We start from the raw sequence: 13,890 nt of genomic DNA on the forward strand, positions 1-13,890 counted from the left end.
CACCTGTGTAGTATCAGTACTTCACCTGTGTAGTATCAGTACTTCACCTGTGCAGTATCAGTACTTCACCTGTGTAGTATCAGTACTTCACCTGTGTAGTATCAGTATTTCACCTGTGTAGTATCAGTATTTCACCTGTGTAGTATCAGTATTTCACCTGTGTAGTATCAGTATTTCACCTGTGTAGTATCAGTACTTCACCTGTGTAGTATCAGTACTTCACCTGTGCAGTATCAGTACTTCACCTGTGTAGTATCAGTACTTCACCTGTGCAGTATCAGTACTTCACCTGTGCAGTATCAGTATTTCACCTGTGCAGTATCAGTACTTCACCTGTGTAGTATCAGTACTTCACCTGTGTAGTATCAGTACTTCACCTGTAGTATCAGTACTTCACCTGTGCAGTATCAGTACTTCACCTGTGCAGTATCAGTACTTCACCTGTGTAGTATCAGTACTTCACCTGTGTAGTATCAGTACTTCACCTGTGCAGTATCAGTACTTCACCTGTGCAGTATCAGTACTTCACCTGTGCAGTATCAGTACTTCACCTGTGCAGTATCAGTACTTCACCTGTGCAGTATCAGTACTTCACCTGTGCAGTATCAGTACTTCACCTGTAGTATCAGTACTTCACCTGTGTAGTATCAGTACTTCACCTGTGTAGTATCAGTACTTCACCTGTGCAGTATCAGTACTTCACCTGTGCAGTATCAGTACTTCACCTGTGTAGTATCAGTACTTCACCTGTAGTATCAGTACTTCACCTGTGTAGTATCAGTACTTCACCTGTGTAGTATCAGTACTTCACCTGTGTAGTATCAGTACTTCACCTGTGTAGTATCAGTACTTCACCTGTGTAGTATCAGTACTTCACCTGTGCAGTATCAGTACTTCACCTGTGTAGTATCAGTACTTCACCTGTGTAGTATCAGTACTTCACCTGTGCAGTATCAGTACTTCACCTGTGTAGTATCAGTACTTCACCTGTAGTATCAGTACTTCACCTGTGTAGTATCAGTACTTCACCTGTGTAGTATCAGTACTTCACCTGTGTAGTATCAGTACTTCACCTGTGTAGTATCAGTACTTCACCTGTGTAGTATCAGTACTTCACCTGTGCAGTATCAGTACTTCACCTGTGTAGTATCAGTACTTCACCTGTGTAGTATCAGTACTTCACCTGTGCAGTATCAGTACTTCACCTGTGCAGTATAAGTATTTCACCTGTAGTATCAGTACTTCACCTGTGTAGTATAAGTCATGACTCCGCCCCCGCTGACGGCGCTCCTCTTCCTTGTGGGGCTCCTCTTGACCCAGGGGTCGTCGGGGGGCGTGGCCTCGGTGGGGGGCGTGGCATCAGTGGGGGGCGTGGCCTTACTCCTCCGCGGCGGCTTCACTCGCCGCTGGAGAGACTGGTGGTGAGGGGGCGTGGCCTCGGCGGGGGGCGTGGCCTCGGCGGGGGGCGTGGCCTTCACTCGGCGCTGCAGAGACTGGTGGCGAGGGGGCGTGGCCTCGGCGGGGGGCGTGGCCTCGGCGGGGGGCGTGGCCTTCACTCGCCGCTGCAGAGACTGGTGGCGAGGGGGCGTGGCCTCGGCGGGGGGCGTGGCCTTCACTCGCCGCTGCAGAGACTGGTGGCGAGGGGGCGGGGCCGGCGGGCGCTTGTTCTTCCTCAGAGAGAAACTCCGGGACGAGACGGACGACGACTCGCTCGGACGCCGGGAGGAGCTCACTGAGAGACTCTCTGAGAGACTCACGGACGCCGCCGACGGCGAGCCACACGAGCGGCGGCTCGGCAGCGAGGTCAGCGAGGACGAGGCGGACATGACGCTGCAGGAGGCGGAGCTTAAAGAGCGGCAGGAGGCGGAGCTTAAAGGGCGGCTCTGGAGGAAGTTCAGAGAAGAAGAGGTCGGCGCGGCAGCCATCTTGGCGCCATAATGCAGTGACATCTGTGAGCAGCAGCTGGAGGCGGAGCCTAAAGAGCCATGTGACGGCGAGCTCAGCAGCGGCTCGCAGATCCACGCCTCGTCCTGAACCTCGTCCTGAACCTCGTCCTGAGCGCTGAGGCGGCTGCTGCTCGGAGTCAGGGCGCGGTACGACCAGGAGGAGGCGCCGTCAGACTGAAACAGGAAACAGGAAACAGCCGTCAGACTAAAACAGGAAACAGGAAACAACCGTCAGACTAAAACAGGAAACAGGAAACAACCGTCAGACTGAAACAGGAAACAGGAAACAACCGTCAGACTGAAACAGGAAACAGGAAACAAGCGTCAGACTGAAACAGGAAACAACCGTCAGACTAGGGCTGTGCAATTAATCGAAATTCAATTACGATTTCGATTACAACAGTAAACGATTACAAAATTAGCATAATCGCAAAAAATCGATTATATATATATATATATATATTTATTTATTTTTTTGGGGGGCAGGTGTGAGGCCAGCAGGGGGCAGGTGTGAGGCCAGCAGGGGGCAGGTGTGAGGCCAGGGGGCAGGTGTGACTGTCCAGAAAACATAAAATATCATTATAGTGTTTTGATTAATAAATAAATAAAATAAAGATAGACTTTTTTTTAAAGGCAACAAATAATCGTTTGAATAATCGTGATTTCAATTATGACAAATATAATCGTGATTATTATTTTTTCAATAATCGAGCAGCCCTATGTCAGACCGAAACAGGAAACAGGAAACAGACTGAAACAGGAAACAGGAAACAGACTGAAACAGGAAACAGGAAACAGACTGAAACAGGAAACAGACTGAAACAGGAAACAGACTGAAACAGGAAACAGACTGAAACAGGAAACAGGAAACAGACTGAAACAGGAAACAGACTGAAACAGGAAACAGGAAACAGACTGAAACAGGAAACAGACTGAAACAGGAAACAGACTGAAACAGGAAACAGACTGAAACAGGAAACAGGAAACGACCGTCAGACTGAAACAGGAAACAGGAAACGACCGTCAGACTGAAACAGGAAACAGGAAACGACCGTCAGACTGAAACAGGAAACAGGAAACGACCGTCAGACTGAAACAGGAAACAACCGTCAGACTGAAACAGGAAACAACCGTCAGACTGAAACAGGAAACACCGTCAGACTAAAACAGGAGGGACCTGGGCGTGGTCCTCACCTGGGCGTCGGCCGGGGTGTAGTACATGGCCCTGTAGGTGGCGCTGTCCGCAGGTGTTTCCTGGTGCAGGCGTCTGGAGGAAGTGAGCGTCTCCATGAGGCTGGACATGTCAGACCTTGGAGCTCGGATCCGCCGCGGCTCGGACCTGGACCAGGAGGCGTGGTCCAGGTCCAGGTCCAGGTCCAGGTCCAGGTCCTGGTCCTGGTCCAGGTCCAGGTCCTGGTCCTGGTCCTGGTCCTGGTCCTGGTCCAGGCCGGGTCTGCACCTGGCTGTGTTGGCCTGCAGCCGTTCTGGACAGACTGAAACAGAGAAGAGTTCAGGTGTCGCTGCTGAGTCAGTGGTTTGCGCTCTGGCTTCACAGGTCCCGGGTTCGATTCCCACCTGGACGGGCCTTTCTGTGGAGTTTGCATGTTCTCCCCGTGTCTGCGTAGGTTTCCTCCGGGTACTCCGGTTTCCCCTACCACTAAAACATGTACAATAGGCCAGGATGAATGATGTGAGTGAGTGTATGGTGGTCAGAGGGTTCATTTCGCTGACTAAAATATTTAGTCTTAATTTTAGTCAAAGTGATATTTTTGTGACTAAAATTGGACTAAAACTAAATGAAAAGTTTCTCATGAGACTAAAACTGTGACTAAAATGTCCAGATATTTGAGTCGACTAAAATCAGACTAAATAAAACTGAAAAGGAGAGACTAAAATCATCCAAACTTGTATTGAGCGTCTGAAAGAGCCTCAGATCATGTTTAAAGGATCAGCTCTGAGCTTTGTTCATGTGGAGCAGAAACATGAAGCAGAGGAACAACATTAAACATGATTAGAATCAATATTATCAATGCAAAGTCCACTCAATTAGTCTCAAATTTACTCGACTAAAACTAGACTAAAATTTAAACTTTTTTTTTTTTACTAAATCTCGACTAAAATTAAAATAATATATGTTGTCAAAATGAACACTGGTGTCAGAGGGTGCGTTGGCGCAGACGTGTTCTGTCGGTCTCCCCCAGGGGGCGCTGAAGCTACAGACGGAGTGACCACCACAGAGTGAGGAGTGAATGTGCTTTGTGAATCCAGATGTTCTTACCCTGGTCCAGGCTCCTCTGGGGGGGTCTCAGAGAGTCTCTGTGGGACAGGGAGCGGCTCAGACTCGCCTGACGATCGAAACTCTCTCCTGAAACATTCACAGACTTCAGATCAAACGTTTAGAATCAACGCGGACGTTTAACCCGAGCTGAGAAGACTCGACTCAGGACTTTACGTTTAGACACTTTATTATTATTATTCTGGTGCTGTTCAGGGACAGGACGACAGGAAGTCCCTTTGTTTCACTTTTCTTCTTCATTTTCCCTGAACCTGGTGCTGTAAAGTTGCAGATCGGTATCGATATCGGTATCGGTATCGGAAAAGCCCCCGTTGTACATGTTTTACCTGTGACGTTGATGGGGACGATGTCGGCCGTGACGTTCTGGGCGTGTCTCCGCGTTCGCTCCTCGGGCGTCGGCAGCTCAAAGGAAGCCCCGCCCTCTTCCACGCTGAGCTCCTCCCACGACGTCAGCACCAGCGGCGTCATCGGCCGAGCCCCGCCCACTTCCTCCTCGTCAGAGTCCACGGACGACTGGAGGCAAAACATGTACAATAGGGGACAGGTGAAACATGTACAATAGGGGACAGGTGAAACATGTACAATAGGGGACAGGTGAAACATGTACAATAGGGGCCAGGTGAAACATGTACAATAGGGGACAGGTGAAACATGTACAATAGGGGACAGGTGAAACATGTACAATAGGGGACAGGTGAAACATGTACAATAGGGGACAGGTGAAACATGTACAATAGGGGACAGGTGAAACATGTACAATAGGGGACAGGTGAAACATGTACAATAGGGGACAGGTGAAACATGTACAATAGGGGACAGGTGAAACATGTACAATAGGACACAGGTGAAACATGTACAATAGGGGACAGGTGAAACATGTACAATAGGAGACAGGTGAAACATGTACAATAGGGGACAGGTGAAACATGTACAATAGGGGACAGGTGAAACATGTACAATAGGGGACAGGTGAAACATGTACAATAGGAGACAGGTGAAACATGTACAATAGGAGACAGGTGAAACATGTACAATAGGGGACAGGTGAAACATGTACAATAGGAGACAGGTGAAACATGTACAATAGGAGACAGGTGAAACATGTACAATAGGGGACAGGTGAAACATGTACAATAGGGGACAGGTGAAACATGTACAATAGGGGACAGGTGAAACATGTACAATAGGGGACAGGTGAAACATGTACAATAGGGGACAGGTGAAACATGTACAATAGGAGACAGGTGAAACATGTACAATAGGAGACAGGTGAAACATGTACAATAGGGGACAGGTGAAACATGTACAATAGGGGACAGGTGAAACATGTACAATAGGACAGGTGAAACATGTACAATAGGAGACAGGTGAAACATGTACAATAGGGGCCAGGTGAAACATGTACAATAGGGGACAGGTGAAACATGTACAATAGGAGACAGGTGAAACATGTACAATAGGAGACAGGTGAAACATGTACAATAGGAGACAGGTGAAACATGTACAATAGGGGACAGGTGAAACATGTACAATAGGGGACAGGTGAAACATGTACAATAGGGGACAGGTGAAACATGTACAATAGGAGACAGGTGAAACATGTACAATAGGAGACAGGTGAAACATGTACAATAGGGGACAGGTGAAACATGTACAATAGGGGACAGGTGAAACATGTACAATAGGAGACAGGTGAAACATGTACAATAGGGGACAGGTGAAACATGTACAATAGGAGACAGGTGAAACATGTACAATAGGGGACAGGTAAAACATGTACAATAGGGGACAGGTGAAACATGTACAATAGGAGACAGGTGAAACATGTACAATAGGAGACAGGTGAAACACAGGTATAACAAACGTAACTAAACTAAAAACTAAAAACATGTGAACTTCAGTTTTGAGAAACCTCCGATCATGTAAAACCTCTTACTCCAGCTCAGCTTTACCCAAATCCAGGAGCTTCTCAGCTGCAGCCTCCAGACCGGCCTCATTTGAAAGCTAAGGCTAAACTGCTGACGATGGCGGGAAACTTTGTGGTGTTTCTTTCATGGTTTTGTGACTTTTCTGTGGTGTTTTTGTTGCTATTTTGACATTTTTTTAAATCAGTTTTTAGATTTGGGTAAAGCTGAGCTGGAGAACATGAGCTCGGTTCAGGTGAACGTGAAGAGTGACCGAGTTTCTCCACTTTCACAACGAAACAGAAACACGAGGAGGGTCGTTCTGGGACCTAGGAGGGTCTGGGTCTAGGTTCCAGGTCTAGGTTCCAGGTCTAGGTTCTAGGTCTAGTTTCCAGGTCTAGGTTCTAGGTTCCAGGTCTAGGTTCCAGGTCTAGGTTCCAGGTCTAGTTTCCAGGTCTAGGTTCTAGGTTCCAGGTCTAGGTTCCAGGTCTAGTTTCCAGGTCTAGGTTCTAGGTTCCAGGTCTAGGTTCTAGGCTGCAGTACCTTCCTGGTCCACAGGGAGGCGCTGACGCAGGCGCAGAGGCAGGACTCACACAGACAGTTCCTGAAGCTGGACGTCTGAGACGCAGAGACGGAAACAGAGACGCTTCATAAAGGTCTGACTGAGCCTAAAGGATCAGACCCAGGTCTGACTGAGCCTGAAGGATCAGGCCCAGGTCTGACTGAGCCTGAAGGATCAGGCCCAGGTCTGAGCCTGAAGGATCAGGCCCAGGTCTGACTGAGCCTGAAGGATCAGGCCCAGGTCTGACTGAGCCTGAAGGATCAGGCCCAGGTCTGAGCCTGAAGGATCAGGCCCAGGTCTGACTGAGCCTGAAGGATCAGGCCCAGGTCTGAGCCTGAAGGATCAGGCCCAGGTCTGACTGAGCCTGAAGGATCAGGCCCAGGTCTGACTGAGCCTGAAGGATCAGGCCCAGGTCTGAGCCTGAAGGATCAGACCCAGGTCTGACTGAGCCTGAAGGATCAGGCCCAGGTCTGACTGAGCCTGAAGGATCAGGCCCAGGTCTGAGCCTGAAGGATCAGACCCAGGTCTGACTGAGCCTGAAGGATCAGACCCAGGTCTGAGCCTGAAGGATCAGGCCCAGGTCTGACCTGAGCCTGAAGGATCAGGCCCAGGTCTGACCTGGGCCTGAAGGATCAGGCCCAGGTCTGAATCTGAAGTTTCTGGGTTAAATCCTTGGCTTTTGCGAGAGTTAAAAGCTGAAAGTTAAAGATAAAAACTGTAGAGTTAGCGAGTGTAGCGTAGCTTAGCCGCTCTCATTGGTTAGCACTGGATCTGTCACATGTTTCACATAAAGTGATGCTGATTCTGTGATGGAGAAACAAAGTGAAAAGCTAGTTTATCTGAAATGCTAACACCACGCCCTCCAGCAGGTGGCGCCGTGTGAAGCTAGTTTATCTGAAATGCTAACACTGCGCCCTCCAGCAGGTGGAGCCGTGTGAAGCTAGTTTATCTGAAATGCTAACACTGCGCCCTCCAGCAGGTGGCGCCGTGTGAAGCTAGTTTATCTGAAATGCTAACACCGCGTCCTCCAGCAGGTGGCGCCGTGTGAAGCTAGTTTATCTGAAATGCTAACACTGCGCCCTCCAGCAGGTGGAGCCGTGTGAAGCTAGTTTATCTGAAATGCTAACACCGCGTCCTCCAGCAGGTGGAGCCGTGTGAAGCTAGTTTATCTGAAATGCTAACACCGCGTCCTCCAGCAGGTGGCGCCGTGTGAAGCTAGTCTTTTATCTGAAATGCTAACACCGCGCCCTCCAGCAGGTGGCGCCGTGTGAAGCTAGTCTTTTATCTGAAATGCTAACACCGCGTCCTCCAGCAGGTGGCGCCGTGTGAAGCTAGTTTATCTGAAATGCTAACACCGGGTCCTCCAGCAGGTGGCGCCGTGTGAAGCTAGTTTATCAGAAATGCTAACACCGGGTCCTCCAGCAGGTGGCGCCGTGTGAAGCTAGTCTTTTATCTGAAATGCTAACACCGGGTCCTCCAGCAGGTGGCGCCGTGTGAAGCTAGTTTATCTGAAATGCTAACACCGCGTCCTCCAGCAGGTGGCGCCGTGTGAAGCTAGTTTATCTGAAATGCTAACACCGCGTCCTCCAGCAGGTGGCGCCGTGTGAAGCTAGTCTTTTATCTGAAATGCTAACACCTCGTCCTCCAGCAGGTGGCGCCGAGTGAAGCTAGTTTATCTGAAATGCTAACACCGCGTCCTCCAGCAGGTGGCGCCGTGTGAAGCTAGTTTATCTGAAATGCTAACACCGGGTCCTCCAGCAGGTGGCGCCGTGTGAAGCTAGTCTTTTATCTGAAATGCTAACACCGCGCCCTCCAGCAGGTGGCGCTGTGTGAAGCTAGTTTATCTGAAATGCTAACACCGCGTCCTCCAGCAGGTGGCGCCGTGTGAAGCTAGTTTATCTGAAATGCTAACACCGCGCCCTCCAGCAGGTGGCGCCGTGTGAAGCTAGTTTATCTGAAATGCTAACACCGCGTCCTCCAGCAGGTGGCGCCGTGTGAAGCTAGTTTATCTGAAATGCTAACACTGCGCCCTCCAGCAGGTGGCGCCGTGTGAAGCTAGTTTATCTGAAATGCTAACACCGCGCCCTCCAGCAGGTGGCGCCGTGTGAAGCTAGTCTTTTATCTGAAATGCTAACACCGCGCCCTCCAGCAGGTGGCGCTGTGTGAAGCTAGTTTATCTGAAATGCTAACACCGCGTCCTCCAGCAGGTGGCGCCGTGTGAAGCTAGTTTATCTGAAATGCTAACACCGCGCCCTCCAGCAGGTGGCGCCGTGTGAAGCTAGTTTATCTGAAATGCTAACACCGCGTCCTCCAGCAGGTGGCGCCGTGTGAAGCTAGTTTATCTGAAATGCTAACACCGCGCCCTCCAGCAGGTGGCGCCGTGTGAAGCTAGTTTATCTGAAATGCTAACACCGCGCCCTCCAGCAGGTGGCGCCGTGTGAAGCTAGTTTATCTGAAATGCTAACACCGCGTCCTCCAGCAGGTGGCGCCGTGTGAAGCTAGTTTATCTGAAATGCTAACACTGCGTCCTCCAGCAGGTGGCGCCGTGTGAAGCTAGTTTATCTGAAATGCTAACACCGCGTCCTCCAGCAGGTGGCGCCGTGTGAAGCTAGTTTATCTGAAATGCTAACACTGCGTCCTCCAGCAGGTGGCGCCGTGTGAAGCTAGTTTATCTGAAATGCTAACACCGCGCCCTCCAGCAGGTGGCGCCGTGTGAAGCTAGTTTATCTGAAATGCTAACACCGCGTCCTCCAGCAGGTGGCGCCGTGTGAAGCTAGTTCATCTGAAATGCTAACACTGCGTCCTCCAGCAGGTGGCGCCGTGTGAAGCTAGTTTATCTGAAATGCTAACACCGCGCCCTCCAGCAGGTGGCGCCGTGTGAAGCTAGTTTATCTGAAATGCTAACACCGCGCCCTCCAGCAGGTGGCGCCGTGTGAAGCTAGTCTTTTATCTGAAATGCTAACACCGCGCCCTCCAGCAGGTGGCGCCGTGTGAAGCTAGTCTTTTATCTGAAATGCTAACACCGCGCCCTCCAGCAGGTGGCGCCGTCGCTGTGACTGAAAGACTCACCAACTTCCTGCCGTGGTGCCGCCACTCGAACCCGCGCCTGCGCTCTGATTGGTGGATCCTGGGTCCGGGGGAGGAGAAGGGGGCGGGGCCTGTGTCATGGTGGTTCAGCCACAGGTCGCTCTGGCTCCCCCTGCTGGACGACGGCAGGAACAGCAGGCCGTGCAGAGGCTTCTGGGACGAGTACCGAACCGACCACTTCCTGTCCGAGTCTGGGGCTGACAGAAGGAGAGGCGGGGTTACAGAGGGGCGGGTTACAGAGGGGGCGGGGTTACAGAGGGGGCGGGGCTAGAGGAGGGGCGGGGCTGCTAAAACTCTAACTGGACTTTCCTGCATCAGGGTCGGTTTGGACTGAAGCTCCAGGGTTTTAAGTCTGAAAACATGAATAACCCAGAAATGAAAAACACCACAGCAGCAAAAAGAAGTTCTTAGCGTTTATTCAGCAGCTCTGAGACAAACTAAAGGTTTTCCCATCGGCTTCTGAACGGCACCAACATTTAAAAGACACAGACAAACTTCCTGCTGCTCGATCACCTTTAAAATGTCATTCTCTCATTTCATTCAAATCTGGGTCAAACCGAAACCGAAGGCGACGCTTTATCTCAGAGGAAACACAGAAACATCATTTCAGTCAAAGAGAAAAACTGAAGTCAGAGTCAGAGTCTCCCAGAGGTCGAGCTTTTTAAACTGCAGGAGCCGAACGGTGCAGCGGCGAAGAGAGGACGGGTTACAGGCTAAACCAGGACTAAACCAGGACTAAACCAGGACTAAACCAGGACTAAACCAGGTCTAAACCAGGACTAAACCAGCACTAAACCAGCACTGAACCGGGACTAAACCAGGACTAAACCAGGACTAAACCAGCACTAAACCAGCACTAAACCAGGACTAAACCAGGACTAAACTAGGACTAAACCAGGACTAAACCAGGACTAAACCAGGACTAAACCAGGACTAAACCAGCACTAAACCAGGACTAAACCAGGACTGAACCGGGACTAAACCAGGACTAAACCAGGACTAAACCAGCACTAAACCAGGACTAAACCAGGACTAAACCAGGTCTAAACCAGGACTAAACCAGGACTAAACCAGGACTAAACCAGGACTAAACCAGGTCTAAACCAGGTCTAAACCAGGACTAAACCAGGGCTAAACCAGGACTAAACCAGGACTAAACCAGGTCTAAACCAGGACTAAACCAGGACTAAACCAGGACTAAACCAGGACTAAACCAGGACTAAACCAGGTCTAAACCAGCACTAAACCAGGACTAAACCAGGACTAAACCAGGTCTAAACCAGGACTAAACCAGGACTAAACCAGGACTAAACCAGGACTAAACCAGGACTAAACCAGGACTAAACCAGGACTAAACCAGGACTAAACCAGGACTAAACCGGGTCTAAACCGGGACTAAACCAGGACTAAACCAGGACTAAACCAGGACTAAACCAGGACTAAACCAGGACTAAACCGGGTCTAAACCGGGACTAAACCAGCACTAAACCAGACTCTGTCCAGACTCTGAAAGTGCGTCAGCTCGTCCTCTGCAGCAGTGACTTACCGTTGCTCTTGGACAGGTATTTGAGGATGGACTTGATGGCATCTCGTATTATCACCATCTCTGACTGAACCCGGACTAAACCCGGTCTGAACCCGCTCCTGAACCCGCTCCTGAACCCGGTCTGGACCCGGTCTGAACCCGGTCTGAGCCCGGTCTGGACCCGGTCTGAGGCTCTGCAGAGGAGGCAGTGCAGCTGTTCCCACGCAGCAGTGCTGATGCGGACTCTGCTGTGGACGAACAGACTCCGCTGTAGCGACGCGATTCGCTCCCCAAACCAAACGCACACTTCCTGCTGCTCCAGGCTGAACAATCACAGCTCAGTACAGCTCGTTACAGCTCAGTACAGCTCGTTACAGCTCGTTACAGCTCGTTACAGCTCGTTACAGCTCGTTACAGCTCGTTACAGCTCGTTACAGCTCGTTCATTCAAAGACTAATTTCTCTGATCAACACAAACTCTGAAACTCCTCACTTTGTTCTGAGAGATAAAGATCCTGATTTAAGGCTGAACAAAGTTGATCTCAATGTTAGTAACGATGATGATGATGATGATGATGAAGACAGGACAGAATCATCCCCCATTTTTAATCATTTTAATCATTTTAATCTTTTTAATATTTCCCTTTTACCCCTCGATGTTCTGACACCAGTTTCTTCCCAATTCCCACTTATTTTATCCCTGTTTAGATTTCCTCCTGTTGCTTTCTGTTATATATATATATATATATATATATATATATATATATATATATATATATATATATTTATATATATATATTCCTGGTCTCCTCGTCTGAGACTTGGCTCGGGTCCAGAGCTGCGGTCCGTCCTCATCGTCGCAGCACTTTCTCACGCTTTACTGCGCCTTAGCAACGCTCTCCCTCGTCTTCGCAGCAGCTCGCACGCTTTACCGCAGTGCCATCATCACCCGCTGCCATGGCAACGCTTTACAGCACAGACGGGGAGCGGTGGGGGAGCGGGAAGCGTCGCAACACCAGAGGAGGAGGAGAGAGGAGGAGGAAGAGGAGGAGGAGGAAGAAGAGGAGGAAGAAGAAGAAGAAGAGGAAGAGGAGGAGGAAGAAGAGGAGGAAGAAGAAGAAGAAGAGGAGGAAGAGGAGGAAGAGGAGGAAGAAGAGGAGGAAGAAGAAGAAGAAGAAGAAGAAGAGGAGGAGGATGAGGAGGAGGAAGAGGAGGAAGAGGAGGAGGAGGAAGAAGAGGAGGAGGAGGAGCAAACAAACCAGTGCCGGGTCTTCTAACGGTTTAAGCACTAACTGTGCAGTGACTTTGTAAACATTGAAATGTAGATTTTCCAGAGTGAAGAGTCGGAGCTGACGCTGCATCGACTCCAGTTCAGGTTTAGATATATATTAGTTATATATTAGTTATATATTAGTTATATAGTTATATATTAGTTATATAGTTATATATTAGTTATATAGTTATATATTAGTTATATAGTTATATATTAGTTATATATTAGTTATATTATTATTAGTTATATATTAGTTATATTATTATCTGACAATAAAAACAGTTCTGATCAAACAGAGCGATGTCACTGAGAGACTCCGCCTCCACAGGAAGAAGGATATTTATATTATTATTATTATTAGATTAGATTTACCAACAAAGTCACGTGTCAGTGTTGAATCTGACGCTCATTAATGACGTTTAATCAAAGCGATTTTCAAACTGAAAGTTTCACAAAGTGTTTTAAAGTTTAAAACATTTAAAACTCTGTGTCTGGAACATCCTCCCATAAATATATAAAGCTCTTAGACACATGAACGTCCTCTCCCCGGAACAATGGCTCTTTTGTGGACTTTAGGAGTAACTCAGAGTAACTAGGAGTAACTCAGAGTAACTAGGAGTAACTCGGAGTAACTCGGAGTTACTCCGAGTAACTCGGAGACCCTCCAGAGGGTCTAACCCCTGAGCCACTGTGGTACCTCTGAGCAGCAGCGGCGTGGACGGCGAGGACGGCGTGGACGGCGTGGACGGCGTGCGGCGCTCGCTCTTCCTCCGCCTGAAAAACCCTCGCCGTTTCTTTGGTTTGTATTTGAACTGAGGGGGCGGGGCCTGGGGCGTGGCAGCGAGGAGGGGGCGTGGCCGGGCGTTTGCGTTCAGTCCCGTCGTGCCGTAAAGTCCTGATGTTTTGGCGTTTTGGCTCTGGTGGAGTTTGACGTCAGGCTCCGCCCCCCAGGCCTTCGGGGGCGGGGCCTTGGGGTCACGTGACTGCAGCGCGGCGTAGTGGTGATGCACTCGGGCCGACAGCAGGCGGCGCCGCAGACTCCCCTCCGTCTTGGGCTGAAACGGAGGCGGCGTTTTGGGCAGAAGCTCCGCCTCCTCCTCACTCCCCGGGTTCAAACACCGAGACGCCACGAGCTCCGCCCCCTCGCCGGCGCCCAGGCAGTCCACGTATGACATCATCGCCACGGAAACACAGAACACTCAGGATCCCAGAGCTCGTCCAAACGGCACCATTAGAAAAAAAACGATCCCGAAGTTCAGAAGGACGACTTTAAACGGCTGCTTTAAACTTCAGCTTTA

This window comes from Gobius niger (assembly GCF_951799975.1).
Source record: "Gobius niger genome assembly, chromosome: 23".
Classification (NCBI taxonomy): domain Eukaryota; kingdom Metazoa; phylum Chordata; class Actinopteri; order Gobiiformes; family Gobiidae; genus Gobius; species Gobius niger.